Here is a 14,306-nt window from a genome sequence, read left to right on the forward strand (position 1 = left end):
ATATATGTATATATGCATGTATGTACACACATATGCATGCACACATACATACATACATATTTATTTATTTATTTATTTTATTTGTTCAACTTGTATGCCGCCTTTCTCCGAAGACTCAAGGCGGCTACATACATACATGGATATATGGATATATATAGATAAATTTAGCACAAACTCTTAAATTTGTTGAGAGGCTGACTTTTGGAGGAACTCTTAGGAGGACTTAAAATATATGGAGAGATTCTCCTAATATACACATTTATTAGGAGAATCTCCCTCTCTCTACAGTTTTTTAAGTTCTCCTAGGAGTTCCTCCTAAATTCACCCTTTCAGCAAATCTGGGGGAAAATTTGCTCCCTGAATCACCCGTTTATTTTTAACCGCCTTCTCCGAAACGGCCGGCCGGCGAAGAAAGGAGCCGCCGTGGTTCCTGAGAGTTTTGATCTGGGCTGAAAATAATAATATATATATATATAAAAAAAAAAACCAACCCTTTCTCTATTCCTTCCCCCCCCACCGCCCCTCCCCTCTCCAAGCCAGGGCTGCGGGGCCCCCCTGCCCACCCCTCCAAACCAGCGACCCCCCTCGGGACTCCGGCCCTGGTCCCTACTCGGGGCGCCCCTCCCTCCCTGCCTTCCCCCCTGCCTCCCTTCCCCCCTTCTGCCCGGCATGGGAGGGGAAGTCGCCGAGTTATTTTTAGATCTTCCCATCATCTCGCAACAATGAAGCGGCTGACCGTCCCCTAAATAAACAAACAAGCCCGAAAGGTCCGGATTCCGGCGTGCGGCCGAGCCCGGCTCAAGGGGCAGGCGAGGACGCGGGTGGCTCCCCACTCTTGCCCGGGGGAGGGAAGCAGGAGTTAGGAAAAGGGGTACTCCTTCTTTCCCAGGTTCCCATCTCTGCCAACCCCCCCCCAAGACCCCCGAGCTGCCCCCCTCGGGCTGCCCCTCTTGCAAAGGAACTCACCCATCCCCACGTTGCAAAGAGGGTCAGTGACCCCCCCCCGAAAGTGTCTGAGCAGCCCCCCCGCCCCAAGTCCCTTTGGCATTACCTTAAGGGCTCACCGTCCTCCAAACGCCATAGAGGCCATCCATCCGTGCCCCGTCCGCCCTTCCAATGCCTGGTACACGGCACGGCTATCCCCTCTTCCTCCTCCTCCTCACCCGGCGCCCCATACAAACGCGGGGCGAGGCTTCCAGAAAGGCCGGTCGTTGCTCCGGCCTGCTTCGCTCTTGCGTCCCCCTCCCTACTACCAGATCCCACTCTCTCTGCAAAAGCGGGGTGCGGCGGCGGAGACTTGTCCCTTGCGGGGTGGGATCATGGGGTGTCCCGTCCGGGGCGATGAAGAAGACACGCGAATCCTTCGGGAAGTCCCACCACCACGATGGGGTGCCTCTTCTCTCCCGGGGTGGGCTTCGCTCTCCGACCCGCCGAAACCCGACCGTCCTTCTCCGGGGAGGAAAATCTGGCCCCTTTACCCGCTTCTTTCTCGCTTTCTCTCCCCGTTCCCACGACCTTCCAAGGCAAAGCAAAGTCTCCAGGCTCCGTCCGTCCGTTCGTCCGTCTGCAGGCGGCTCCCGACACGCGAAACCCACCCCCCCCCCAAATAAAATCCCAGCCGCCGGAGCTGGGGCCGATCCCGTGTCGGGCTTCTTTTCTTTCCTGCCCCGCTCTGCGTGGAAAAAAGACGGGAGGGTCCCATTTCGCCTCCTTTGGGGGGGTTTCTTTGAACGTGAGAAGCCGCTCCGACTCGCCTCGCTTCCTGCCTTCCTCCTTGAAGCGCAAATCCGGATTTCTTTTCACCCCCCCCCTCGCCAAGGGCAAAAAAAAACCCTCCCCCCCTCGCACCCCCCACCCCACCCGGCCGCTGCTTTCTCTCCGGGCGGCGCCTGGAGTTGCTTGTCTGAACACGAATCCAAACTTTCTCTGCCCCCCCCACTCCGCCAAACCTGCCTAATTCCAACCCCCCCCCCCCGGAGATCCCATCCCTCACTTGGGAGCCGGAGAAGGGAGGGGGTCGTTTTAAAAAAAAAAAATAATAAAAGGGGGGGAGAGTTTATGGGGAGAGGGGGGGGTCTGTGTAGGGTGTCGGGGGTGGGAGTCGCCCCCCGCCCCGAGGAAGGAGCCCGGATCCCCGGATTTCTCTTATTATGTCACCGAATTCGCAAATTAGTTCTCAGAATTCCGAGGAGGGAGGGGGAGAAGAAAAAAAAAAAAAAGGAGGAGGGAATCGAACTCTGCAACATTGTATCCAGGCCGAGCCCTGACGTCACGGGAGGGAAAGCGCCACGTGACTTGGCCCTGGAGGAACGTACCACTGGGCGCGGGGGTGTCCGGGCCGCTCGGATTTCCAGGCGACCTCCGGATCCCGGGATCGAGGGGTCTCCCCGACCGGGCTTGGATACGGGATGGCAGGAAAGGCTCGAGAAGCGGGGGCAAAGAGGGGTTTCGGGGGTTCTCCGGGGCTTCTAAGGACCCTTCCCACCCCCGGACCCTCCCCGGGCTCCTCGGCGTGGTAGAGCCTCCAGCTCAAATTCCGAGAATTGAGCCGTGTTGATTCTTAGAACTGGCGTTCTTAGAAGTGGTGATGCAAGGAGTTTCTAGGAAAGCGCGCCGACCAGGTGATTCGCTCTCTCGCGCTCCGCTTCGCACTGCGACGGCCCGCCGGCCCGGGGGGGATGCTTCTCTGCGCCGGCCCTGCTTAGGATAGCGGCTTGGGCGGGCGCGCAATTCTGGGGAGGGTGGAAGGAAGCAGCTGCTGATTTTTTTGCACCTTTTGCATGCATTGCCCCTTTTTTTTTTCCCCTGTTTTTTTTTTTTTTGGGTGGGTGGGAGACACAAGACATCCGTCTCCCCAAATCCCTCTCTCGACCCCCCGGGAGGGATTTTGCCTTCCTTCCACGCTGCGCCCCCCCTTCCCTTCTTCGCGCAGCCTTGGCCGGGCTTCTGCCTTCCGCCTCTCCCCCCTCTCCTCTCCCCAAGCGCGGCAGGTGGAAGGGAGCAAGGGAAGGAAGGGAGCCCCGGCCGTGGCCAGCGGTGCCCGGGCAGGGAGGGAAGGCAGGAGGCAGGCAGGCTGGCTGGTTGATCGGGGCCGGTTGCTGGTTTGGAGGGGAGGGGGATTATCATCATCATCATCATCATCATCATCATCATCATCACTATTATTATTATTATTATTATTATTATTATTATTATTATTATTATTATTATTATTATTATTAATTTATTTACCTGCCCGGCTTGTCAGTTCCTCCTTGTCTGTCTCAATTGCATTGGCGGCATTTCGGCCTCGTTGCTCGGCCCGGCTGGGCAGTTTCGTTTCGGGGCGAAGGCGGCTGGAGAAGCCGAGGAAGAAGGGCGGCGGGTGGGGGGGGGGTGGGGGACATCCGAGAGTGTCTGAGCCGAGCCAAAGGGGACCCGGCACGGCAAACCGAGCCGGGCATATTATTAGTATTGTGATTATTTTATTAAAAAAAATAATAATAATTGGGGTTTGCAAAGGGGACGATGGAGTGGAAAGCTTTGCAAAGATCGCTTTTTGCAAAGCGGGGAATGGATCTGCGGCAGCGCATCCTCCGCTCGGCCGCGGCCCTTCTCCCTTCTCCCCGAGGAAGGAAGCCGGCCAGGCCCGTCCGGGAGCCGAAGCCGAGCCTCGGCGTCTCTTCCCCGGGCCAAGCGGCGTCCTTTGAGCCCGTGGCTGCGGCCGCCCTCTCGCCCAGGCACCTGCCCGCGGCCCTCGCCTTGCCCGCCCGCTCAACCGGGAGAGGCGCCGGGGCGGAGAGAAGCCGGCTCGGCTGCCTCCTCCGGGCAGCCTCCGCGGCGGAGTTGAGCTGTTCGGGCCGGGCCTCGTCGGAGCCGCCAAGAGCCCGGAGAAGCGCTACGACCGGAGGGGGGAATTTTTTTTTTTTTCATTTCATTTAAAAAAAATTTTTTTTTGAGTGGGTGGATGAAATCTTATTAAAATATCTCTGGATTTGGGAAGGTTGCACAATTGCTGCGCTCGTTTCAGAGCGGAGCAAGCGAGCAAGGCGGGCAGCCGAGACTGGATAGGTTTAGGATGCGCAAATAGAGAGCGCAAAGAGGGAATGTCAACGTTGGGCCCTTGCAGTTGTAGCCGAGGTTCCCTCGTTCGTGCGAATCACCCCGAGACTGAACACTCGGGTCCTCTACACCGCCGGGTAGAGGCGCCGATCCCTGCCCCGAAGTGTTTCCAATCCAGCGACCGCGTTCACACGACGCTGGGCTTTGGTTCCCGGAGGAGCCCCAGTTGCACGGTCCGCGCAAGCGACCCAGCCGAGCGGGGTTGAATGCCCCGCCGAAGCGGCCGAGGCTTAACCCGGCTGCTGACCCCGACTCGCCAGACACCGAAGTCTGAAAGGAGCCGGTGTAGGAGGGTCGTGTGAACCCAGCCGCTCGGGCGGAGAAGAGCGGGGGGGGGGAAAGAGTCCCGCAAGAGGCCTGGCTGGCGGGCGGTTCCACGTGGAGGGAGGACCCGGGCCGAACTTCCCGGACAGCCGTGGGTCGCGTTCCCACGTCTCTTCCCCGCCGCAAGTCCATATTGAGACCGAAACAAGCGGTGGAACCCGGGGCGGGGACCCTGTTTCGAAGCGGGCTTTTCAGACGGCCGGTTTGGGGGAGCCGTTGTAACGGCTGCAAGGGAGCGTTCCGGAGGACGGAGCACCCGCGTTCGCTGCCGGCTCCCGATTTTAACTCCTGGTCCCGCTTAACCATGGTTAGCCTTGTCGAATCAGCGTTTGCGCTCGGGGCTAGACGCCGGAACAGATGCTTGGGTTTGCGCAACACGCGTCTTTTTTCCCCCCAGCCAGGCGTCACGAAGCGCTTCGGAGACGCAGCGTTTGCTGTATTTAAAGATCTGAACACGCAATTGTCGCGTTCACACGACCCTTTAAACCTCGGGGGGGGGGAAATAAATCTTCGCTCGACTTCCAGAGTTGTGTGAATGCGACCAAACGGGTGGGAAGGGCTAGGAAGCGGGGTTTGTAGTCCCTCCAAGACCCGTGACGGCCGTTTTTTTTTTTTTTTTTTTGCAAATCCTGGGTGCCCGGGAAGGTTGCACGTCTGGATGGGGCCAAGCGTGTTTTACTCGGACGGGGTCTTTGGGTTCCCTGCCTAACGTGGCTTGGGAAAAGTGGGGCTCCTGATTCGGAGGACGGGGAAATCCCCGGGAAAGCGCGATTTCCCAATCGGCCGCTGTTCCCGCTTCCCAAACAGCCCTTTGGCGAACGTGTGAAAGCGCCTGTTTAGCGAGGCAAAGACCCCAGCCCGTCCGCAATTGGGGCGGGGATCGCTCTCCGCCTCCCCCCACACAATTTGCCCCATTTTGGGGTCTGAGTCACTCAGGCTGAGTCAAAGGACCGGAGAGGAATCGACCACCTTCTCCGCTGATGGAAAACTTGCCCGTCTGAGTGCTGTACACGTGAAATGTAAGGGAGGGGTGGGGGGGTTTAAATCCAGTCTCTTGCAAACCTTGGGGGGGGCAGTTTTGCCAACTCGGGGAGTTTTTCAAGCAAGAGGCGAGTGCGAGGAGCAATGCTGCCCTCTGGTGTCCGGGTGTGGCAGGACAAGCTCTCCGGCCCTTTCGCTTTTCAATGCTTGGGGCGAAGAGGGGAAATTCGTCGTTTCTGCCCCAATTTTTTCCACCCCGGCCCCTCCCCTTATCTCCCCCAGGTGACCCCAAGAAAGGGATGTCAGGTGTGGAACATGGGCTATTAAAAAAAAAAAAACCTTCAGAGATCCATTAGAGGAGAATTGCAAGATGTTGGGACATTTATCGGAATTATCGTTTTATTTATTACATTTATATGCCGCTTTTCTTAACTGTCCCACTCTGGAGCATCATGGTGACTTTGTCCTCTTCCCCTTCTTGATAAGCACGGGGGCAGGGGGGGGCTTCGGTTTCTCGTGGTCTGGCCCCAAAATGCAGAGACTCCTCCTCGACTTATGAGCTGGCATTTCTGCCACAGATTATGACGGTCGTAAGTCGAGACCTACCTGATTTTTGCTTTTATTCTGGCATTCATAAAGCAACTCAGTGTAACCCTACGGTGGCTTTTGCTGGAGATGGCTGGAAACTTGCAAAAAAAATAAAAATAAAAATAAAAATATCCCACCAATAAATCATAGATGCTTGACTGCAGAACCTGCAACTCGTCATAAAGGTGAACCGGTTGCCAAGCAGTCAAAATTGGGTCATATGATTGTGTGGGTGTGCAGCCGTCACAACTCTGGATAAGTAGGTCATAAGTAGCTTTTGGGGGGGGGAGCGGAGAGAGCTCTGTTGTAACTTTGCTATGCAACCGGTCGTTAAGCGAGGACTACCAGGAAACCCTTGGCTGGCGAGGGAAACCGAGGCTGGGACTTGCTCGAAGCAAAGGAGAGATGAAAGATTGGCTTGTCATTTTTAATGCTGGTTTATTCAAAGGACAAAGGTGGTTTCAAGTGGGTCTGTCGAGAAATGCGTGCGAGATCTGACCGAAATAATCCTCAAAATTCAGGATTTGATTTATAAAACCAGACTGGAGAGAGATTCTTACTTCCGTTTAAAGCGCAGAACCAGTCTTGTGCTCTTTTCGTCTTTTATATATTTCTCTCTCTGTGTCTGTCTTTCTATCTCTCACTCTCTCTCTCCTTCCCTCTCTCTCTCTCTCCATCTCTCTCACACACTCACTTTCTCCATCTCTCTTTCTCTCTCCTTTCCTCTCTCTCTTTCTCCATCTCTCTCACACACTCTCTCACTTTCTCCATCTCTCTTTCTCTTTCTTTTTCTCTCTCCTTCCCTCTCTCTCTCCAGCTCTCTCACACGCTCTCTCCATCTCTCTTTCTCTCTCTTTCTTTTTCTCTCTCCTTTCCTCTCTCTCTTTCTCCCTCCCTCCCCCCTCTCTCTTTCTCACTCTCTCCATCTCTTTCTCTCTCCATCTCTCTCGCACACACTTTCTTCCTCTCTCTCCATCTTTTTTACTCTTTCTCTCTCTTTTTCTCTCTCCTCTCTCTTTCTCTCTCCCCCTCTTTCTCTCCCTCCCTCCCCCCTCTCTTTCTCTCTCTCACTCTCTCCATCTCACTTTCTCCATCTCTCTCTCGCACACACTTTCTTCCTCTCTCTCTCCCCATCTCTTTTGTACTCTTTCTCTCTCTTTCTCTCTCTCCTCTCTCTTTCTCTCTCCCCCTCTTTCTCTTTCTTTCCCTCCCTCCCTCCCCACCCTCTCTTTCTTTCTCTCTCTCTCTGCCTCCAGCAAATCGAAATTCAGCCCGTGTGTCCTTTTGCCGAGGCTTTTAAATTTTTAATTGTCATTCAGGGTTTTTGTAGCCATCCAAAGACAGCCTAAAATACTAGCAGTCTCCAGAGTGGAAATTCATGAAATATTTAGTCCGTCCGACGGTGCAAAATTAGGTAAACGAGATGAGGGTCATCCTTTTATGTATTTATCTGCCTTTTTTTAAAACAAACAAACAAACCCATAATTTCTATTTCAGAAATACCAACCCTAAAAAAAGGACTATATATATATATATATATATATATTTATATATATATATATATATTTATATATATATATATATATTTATATATATATATATATATATATATATATATATATATATATATATATGCATATTCTTTCTAGCCAGGTTTTACCTACGTAAACTAAGTTGTTCTACAGCCCTTAGTTTACGTAGGTAAAACCTGGCTAGAAAGAATATGCACATAAAAGCCTACGAAAAAGGAAAAAAGACATATATATATATATATATATGTATAAAAGCAGGCATAATTGATCCTGCTTTCTTTTTCCCTTCTTTTTTTTTCACAAGTGCGTACGAACACCCCAAGGGAAAAAAAACCTTCCGTTCGCCGGCAGGATTCTTTGCAAGTTTAAATCCGAAACGAAGGGTCCCTGTTCAGTTAATTATCAGGTCTTGCAGGAACCGGTGGATCTAAATTAGCCGAGGGAACCGTTCCTCGCTGCTTAACGATAAAGAAAAGGAGGAAAAAAAACCCACACTTATTTTAACCCAGAAAAATGGCTTAGGGACCCGGTGTTCAAAACCGGTAGAAATTGCTGACCTGTAATTCTTCTGTTCATTGCTTATTAAATTTGCGGCCCACGAATTTTGGTGGTGGAAACACCCAACGGTGGGGAAGGAAGGGGGAAAAAAAAAAGAAAAAGAAATGAAATGCAAAATGAACAATCCAGAAATGGGACTCGGTGGTAGGGAGCCACCGACGTGGAAGGCGAGATGGACATGTGGGACGGCGAGGATTTTGCTTGTGAAGTCACAACGCACAAGAGCCAAAGTGGGAGGCTTCATCATGGGAGGCTTTTAAGAAGAGATTGGACCACCATTGGCCCAGGATGGGGTCTCCAATCTTGGGCACTTTAAGCCTGGAGGATGTCAACTCCCAGAATTCCCCAGCCAGCTTTCTTTTTTTTTTTTTTTTTTTTTTTTTTTTCTGGGAGTTGACATCCTCCAGGCTTAAAGTGCCCAAGATTGGAGACCTCTGATCTAGAGTCTCTTGCTCAAGTAAGGGGTTAGACTAGAAGACCTCCCAAGGTCCCTTCCCGCACTATTCTGATAATTGCACCAGGGGCATGGCACTTCTGATTTGGGGGGGGGCAAACCAACAACAGCCAAAGGGGATGAGATTTCTGATTTTATTTTATTTTTCAAAGAATTGGTGCAGCCTGTGATTTTTAACCCGGTTGCCTGCCGTTTTGGGGGTAGTTTGGGAAGGATCTCAGCCTTGCAACCTTGAAGGCGGGGCCAGATTTTCCTCCTGTGGTAGCCGGAAACCGACTCCCCAAACTGGGAGGATTCGTTTGATGGGATGGGGGGGGGACGGAGGGAGGGGGGGAAAGGAGGCGTCTCACCCAGAGGCACCTGAGCACCGATGTGAAGCCATCTTCAAGCTCCGTGGCTTCCAAGGGAGGCAACGGCTTAGCTCCTCCATGGAAGGGATTGGGATTTCCCGGAGTAGAATTAGATGGGATTATGCTAGGGCGGGGGATCAGGGGGAAGCTGGTCTGACATCTTGAGGGCTATTGGATCTATCTGTCTGTCAGTTTGTCCGTCCGTACATCCATCCATCTCCATCCATCCATCCATCCATCCGTCTGTCTGTCTGTGTCCATCCATCATCTATATCTATCCATTTAGCCAGCTGTATCAATTTATTCATCTCATATAGACTTCATCTGTCTGTCTGTCCGTCCGTCCGTCCATCTATTCTTCCATCCATCCACCCTACATCTATCTATCCATTTAGCCATCTATATCTATCTATCCGTCTCATCTATACATTATCTGTCTGCCTATCCATTTCTTCCTTCCTTCCTTCCTTCCTTTTGTTCTTTCTCTCTCTCTCTCTTTCCATCCATCCTACATCTATCTATCCATCTCATCTCATCTATACGTTATCTGTCTCTCTGTCCATCCCTTCCTTCCTTCTTTTCTTTTGTTCTTTCTCTCTCTCTCTCTTTCCATCCATCCATCCATCCTACATCTATCTATCGATGTAGCCATCTATATTATCTATCCATCTCATCTATACATTAGATGTCTGTCTGTCCATCCCTTCCTTCCTTCCTTCCTTTTGTTCTCTCTCTCTCTCTTTCCATCCATCCATCCATCCTACATCTATCTATCCACTTAGCCATCTATATTATCTATCCATTTCATCTATACATTATCTGTCTGTCTGTCCATCTCTTTCTTTCTTTCTTTCTTTCTTTCTTTCTTTCTTTCTTTCTTTCTTTCTTTCTCTCTCTCTCTCTCTCTCTCTCTTTCTCTCTCTCTCTTTCTCTCTCTTTCTCTCTCTATCCATCCATCCTATATCTATCTATCCATTTAGCCATCTATATTATCTATCCATCTCATCTATCCATTATCTGTCCATCCATTTCTTTCTTTCTTTCTTTCTTTCTTTCTTTCTTTCTTTCTTTCTTTCTTTCTTTCTTTCTTTCTTTCTTTCTCTCTCTCTCTCTCTTTCTCTCTCTATCCATCCATCCTATATCTATCTATCCATTTAGCCATCTATATCTATCTATCCATCTCATCGATATCTGTCTGTCTATCTGTCCATCCGTCCATCTATCCTTCCATCCATCCACCCTACATCTTTCTATCCATTTAGCCATTTATATCTATCTATCCATCTCATTGATAACTATCTGTCTGTCTGTCCGTCCCCTCCCACCCCCTCTCTATTTTCCTTCCATCCATCCATCCATCCAATTTCTATAGCCATCCACCTCAGATCAATGATGGACGGCTCACAATGAAAGAAAACGAGACCTCATAGACTCAGGAGGGTCAAATCCAGCCCTGAGGCCGAGAGGTGCTGGGTGGCAGGTGAGCAGGTGAGCCATCAAGGACAGGTAGTCCTCGACTTAAAGACCACAATTTGGAACAGAATTTCCCCTGTTAAGCCAGGCAGTCGTTAAGTTGAGGGGCATCCAATTTTATGACTTTATTTTTTTTTAGCCACGGTTGCTAAGCAAATCACTGCGTTTGTAAAGGGAATTGTCAGGTCGTTAAGTGAATCCGGCTTCCCTCATTGACGATGGCGATCGTGTGACCCAGTTGTAAATACATGCCGACTGCCAAACACCCACATTTTGATCACATGACCGGAGGCAGGGGTGCACGCGCGCTGTGACGGTCGTAACTGCAAGGACCAATCGTGAGTCATTTTTTTCAGCGTCGTAATTTGAACACTCGCTTAGCGCAGTGTTTCTCAACCTTGGAAGCTTGAAGATGGGTGGACTTCAACTCCCAGAATCCCCCAGCCAGCGCTGCTGGCTGGGGGATTCTGGGAGTTGAAGTCCACCCATCTTCAAGCTTCCAAGGTTGAGAAACACTGCGCTAAGCAGATTAAGTCTTGTATTTCCATTTATAGCCCACCGAATTCCCAATGACTCTCCAAAATGCTCCAAAATGCTGATTTTTTTCTGCATTCATTGCCCCAAAATACTTTTTTTTTTGTTTTTTGGGGGGGGAGTTTCGAGGAGTCAGGGTCACTTGTTGCCGGGCAGAATTGCAGCGAAGGGAAGAAATGAGCTGCTTCGATGAATTAAACTACGAATTCAACTTGGATGAGTTCAACTGAAAACTCTCAACCCTGAAACTTTTTTCCCCCCCTCCCCTCTAGAAGTTGTGAGTTGTAGCTTTTCCTCCTCCAGGGCCACTTTTAAAATGGGTGGACTTCAACTCCCAGAATCCCCCAGCCACAGCCTAGAATTCTGGGAGTTGAAGTCCAAACCCATCTTGAGAAAGTGTTTCCTAAAATTCCTAAAATTGTGTGCATTTGCGGTGAATTTTTTCAACCCACGAGCTTCAGGCGTTGGGATTTAAACTCTCATGTCTCTCTATAAAATTGCTTGGATTGCAATTAAGGTATGAATGTGCGAAGGCTTGATGGACCAACTCTGGAATGAGCCCCACCCTGGCTGCGTTCACACAACCTGGTTAATGAAGGAAACCCGGTTAATCACCATTCAACCCGGTTAATGAAGGAAACCGGAGCTGCACTGATTCCGTATGCCAAGCCTGATTAGCATCAATGGTGGTTCCTTTTTTGAGATGTTTGGTGCAACCTCAACCATTCGTGGTTCGGGGTCATGGTCAGTGGTGGGAATAAGTAATTTAACAACTGTTCTCTGCCCTAATGATTTCTTCCAACAACCAGTTTGCCAAACTGCTCAGAAAGTTTAACAACTGGTTCTCCCGAAGTGGTGCGAACCGGCTGAATCCCATCACTGCCCTTGGCACTCCGGGCAGTGGTGGGATTCAGCCAGTGGTGGGATTCGCGTAATTTAACAACCGATTCTCTGCCCTAATGATTTCTTCCAACAACCAGTTCGCCAAACTGCTCGGAAAGTTAACGACCGGTTCTCCCAAAGTGGTGCGAACCGGCTGAATCCCATCATTGCCCTTGGTTTAGAAATGAGTGAACGGAGCAGGCAGGATGTGAAACGTGTTGAGCGAATTGTGGGTTTAAGATGAGTTGTGGCTGATGGGTGAGGGGGTCTGGGGACACAGCGTTGGCATCCTTCTTTTGCGGTCTTCCTGAGGGCGGTATATAAATTAAATTAAATAAAATAAAATAAATAAATAAATAAAAGGGGACTGGTTGTTGGGCCTCCTCTACCTTGGCTTCTCTTGGGTTATTTTGCAACTTGAGACGCATTTAGTCATCGTGGAACATCAGCTGCATTTGGGTTTCCATGTGCATGGATTACTACAATGCGGTTACATGGGGCTGCCCTTGGAGACTTTTCGGAAAGTGATGGTGGTCTGGATGGAATGTGGTGGCACAGCTATTAGGGGCAGGCCGTGCCATGTCTACATGTGAGTTACACATGGACTTTCACAAGTTTCACAAGGTTGCCGGATGGGAGTTGAAGTCCACTCATGTTTCCTAGGGAATTCTGGGAGTTGAAGTCTATTCTTCCCGGCTGAAGGATTCTGGGAGTTGAAGTCCACTCATGTTTGCTAGGGAATTCTGGGAGTTGAAGTCTATTCTTCCTGGCTGGGGAATTCTGGGAGTTGAAGTCCACTCATCTTAAAAATTGCTATGCTCCAGAAACACGGGCCTATAAGACACCCCTTCAAATACTTGAAGAAAAATCTTCTGTGCCCCATAATATTTCAAAAGCGAAGCCCCACGTATCTCCTCCCCCTCTCTCTATTTTAGCCCCCCCCCCCCAACAGAAGGAAGCTTTTTAGCACCTTTTCTGACTCAACAGGGTTCATTCCAAAGCACGCGTCTTCATGAGCTGCAAGAAAATTATTATTATTATTATTTCTGCTGGGATTGGAAAAATCAGCTGCGGTCCACCTCGTCCATTTGCTGATTCATATTCGGCATGGGATCGATTCTGCTGCTGGAGCTGGTCATTGATGTGAAACGTTTCATCTTATTAAATGTTGTCTTTGGGTTTTTGTGAAGGTGGTGCTTTTGTAGAATGAACAAGCTTTTCATCCAGATCATTTACAGGGCGGTCCTCGACTTACGACCACAGTTGAGCCCCAACTTCGGTTGCTAAGTGAGACAGTTTTGTGGTTCTCCTAACAGTGAGAGCAATTAGAGCCGCCCTGAGTCTTCGGAGAGGGGTGGCATATAAATTTAATTAATTAATTAAATTTAATTAAATAATTTAATTTAATTTAATTTAATTTAATTTAATTTAATTTAATTTAATTTAATTTAATTTAATTTAATTTAATTTAATTTAATTTAATTTAATTTAATTTAATTTAATTTAATTTAATTAACCGGTGGAACGGTTTGCCACTAGGCATTGTGGGTGCTTCATCCCTGGAGGTTTTTAAGAAGACCCTGGGCAGCCATTTGGCTGAAGCTATATAGGGTCTTCTGCTTGAACAAGGGGTTGGACTAGAAGACCTCCAGGGGTCCCTTCCGGCTCAATTCTGATTGAATGGAGTTTTGAGCCCATTTTAGGACTTTTCTTGCCACCGTTGTTCAGCGAATCACAGCAGTCGTTAAGTTAGTCGCACGGTTGTTGAGCGAATCCGGCTTCCCCGTTGACTTGTCTTGTCAGAGGGTCGCAAAAAGGGGGTCATTATTTTCATCTGGTGGGCATCCGATGACCGTTTCCTCGAATAAAGCGGCACAAATCATTTCATTTTATATAATTGTTTATACAGGGGCGCCCTCTTGTGGACAGGAGCACCCCTGCAGCCCAGCAGGAAGCGGTTCTCGCTTTGCGGATGAGGGGGTTTTTTTTTTGGTTTTTTTAAAGTTCAATTCTTCAACGGAATTGAAGGCAACTAGGACAAGTTGGTCTTGAGTGCGAAAAGCGCTGGGGGCAAAGCAACAATTATTTGGGGCGGGAAGTTGGCTAGAAAAAGGAAAGTCTTCGTCTGCAATTGACAATCCTTGGAAATGCAGAATAAGGGTCGGGAAGGACCTTAGAGGTCTTCTAGTCCAGCCCCTCCTTTCAGAACTCCACTCTGGGGAATTCTGGGAGTTGAAGTCTATTCCTTCTTTTTTTTTCTTTCTTCATTATTATCTTTCCTTCCTTCCCTCCCTCCCTCCCTCTTTCTTTCTTTCTTCCCTTCCTCATTCCTTCCTCCCTCTCTCTCTCTTTCCTTCCTTCTTTCTCTTCTTCCATCCTTTCTTTCTTTCTTTCTTTTTCTTTCTTTCCTTCCCTTTTTTCCTTCCTTCCTCTTTCTTTCTTTCTCTCTCTTTTTTCTTTCTTCCCTTCCTCATCCTTCCTCCCTCGCTCTCTCTTTCCTTCCTTCCTTCTCTTCTTCCATCCCTTCTT

General features: G+C 49.6%; 1 protein-coding gene and 1 long non-coding RNA gene across 3 annotated transcripts in view; one reads left to right on the top strand and one right to left on the bottom strand.

Annotated features, from left to right (window-relative positions):
• LOC117659515 (uncharacterized) overlaps positions 1-2,268 on the bottom strand; it is a 33,534-nt gene extending 31,266 nt beyond the window's left edge. Inside the window, exon 1 of the long non-coding RNA XR_009620797.2 lies at positions 1,052-2,268. This is a non-coding gene — a long non-coding RNA (uncharacterized LOC117659515). The remainder of the gene's footprint in view (positions 1-1,051) is intronic.
• A 230-nt stretch (positions 2,269-2,498) lies between these two features.
• BCL6 (BCL6 transcription repressor) overlaps positions 2,499-14,306 on the top strand; it is a 32,196-nt gene continuing 20,388 nt past the window's right edge. For both annotated transcript variants that reach the window (XM_060684759.2, XM_087872389.1), the window contains exon 1: positions 2,499-2,621. The gene's annotated coding sequence lies outside the window, so the exon portion shown is untranslated. The remainder of the gene's footprint in view (positions 2,622-14,306) is intronic.

Source organism: Pantherophis guttatus, chromosome 6, assembly GCF_059756535.1.
Source record: "Pantherophis guttatus breed Tessera chromosome 6, ASM5975653v1, whole genome shotgun sequence".
NCBI classification, from domain to species: domain Eukaryota; kingdom Metazoa; phylum Chordata; class Lepidosauria; order Squamata; family Colubridae; genus Pantherophis; species Pantherophis guttatus.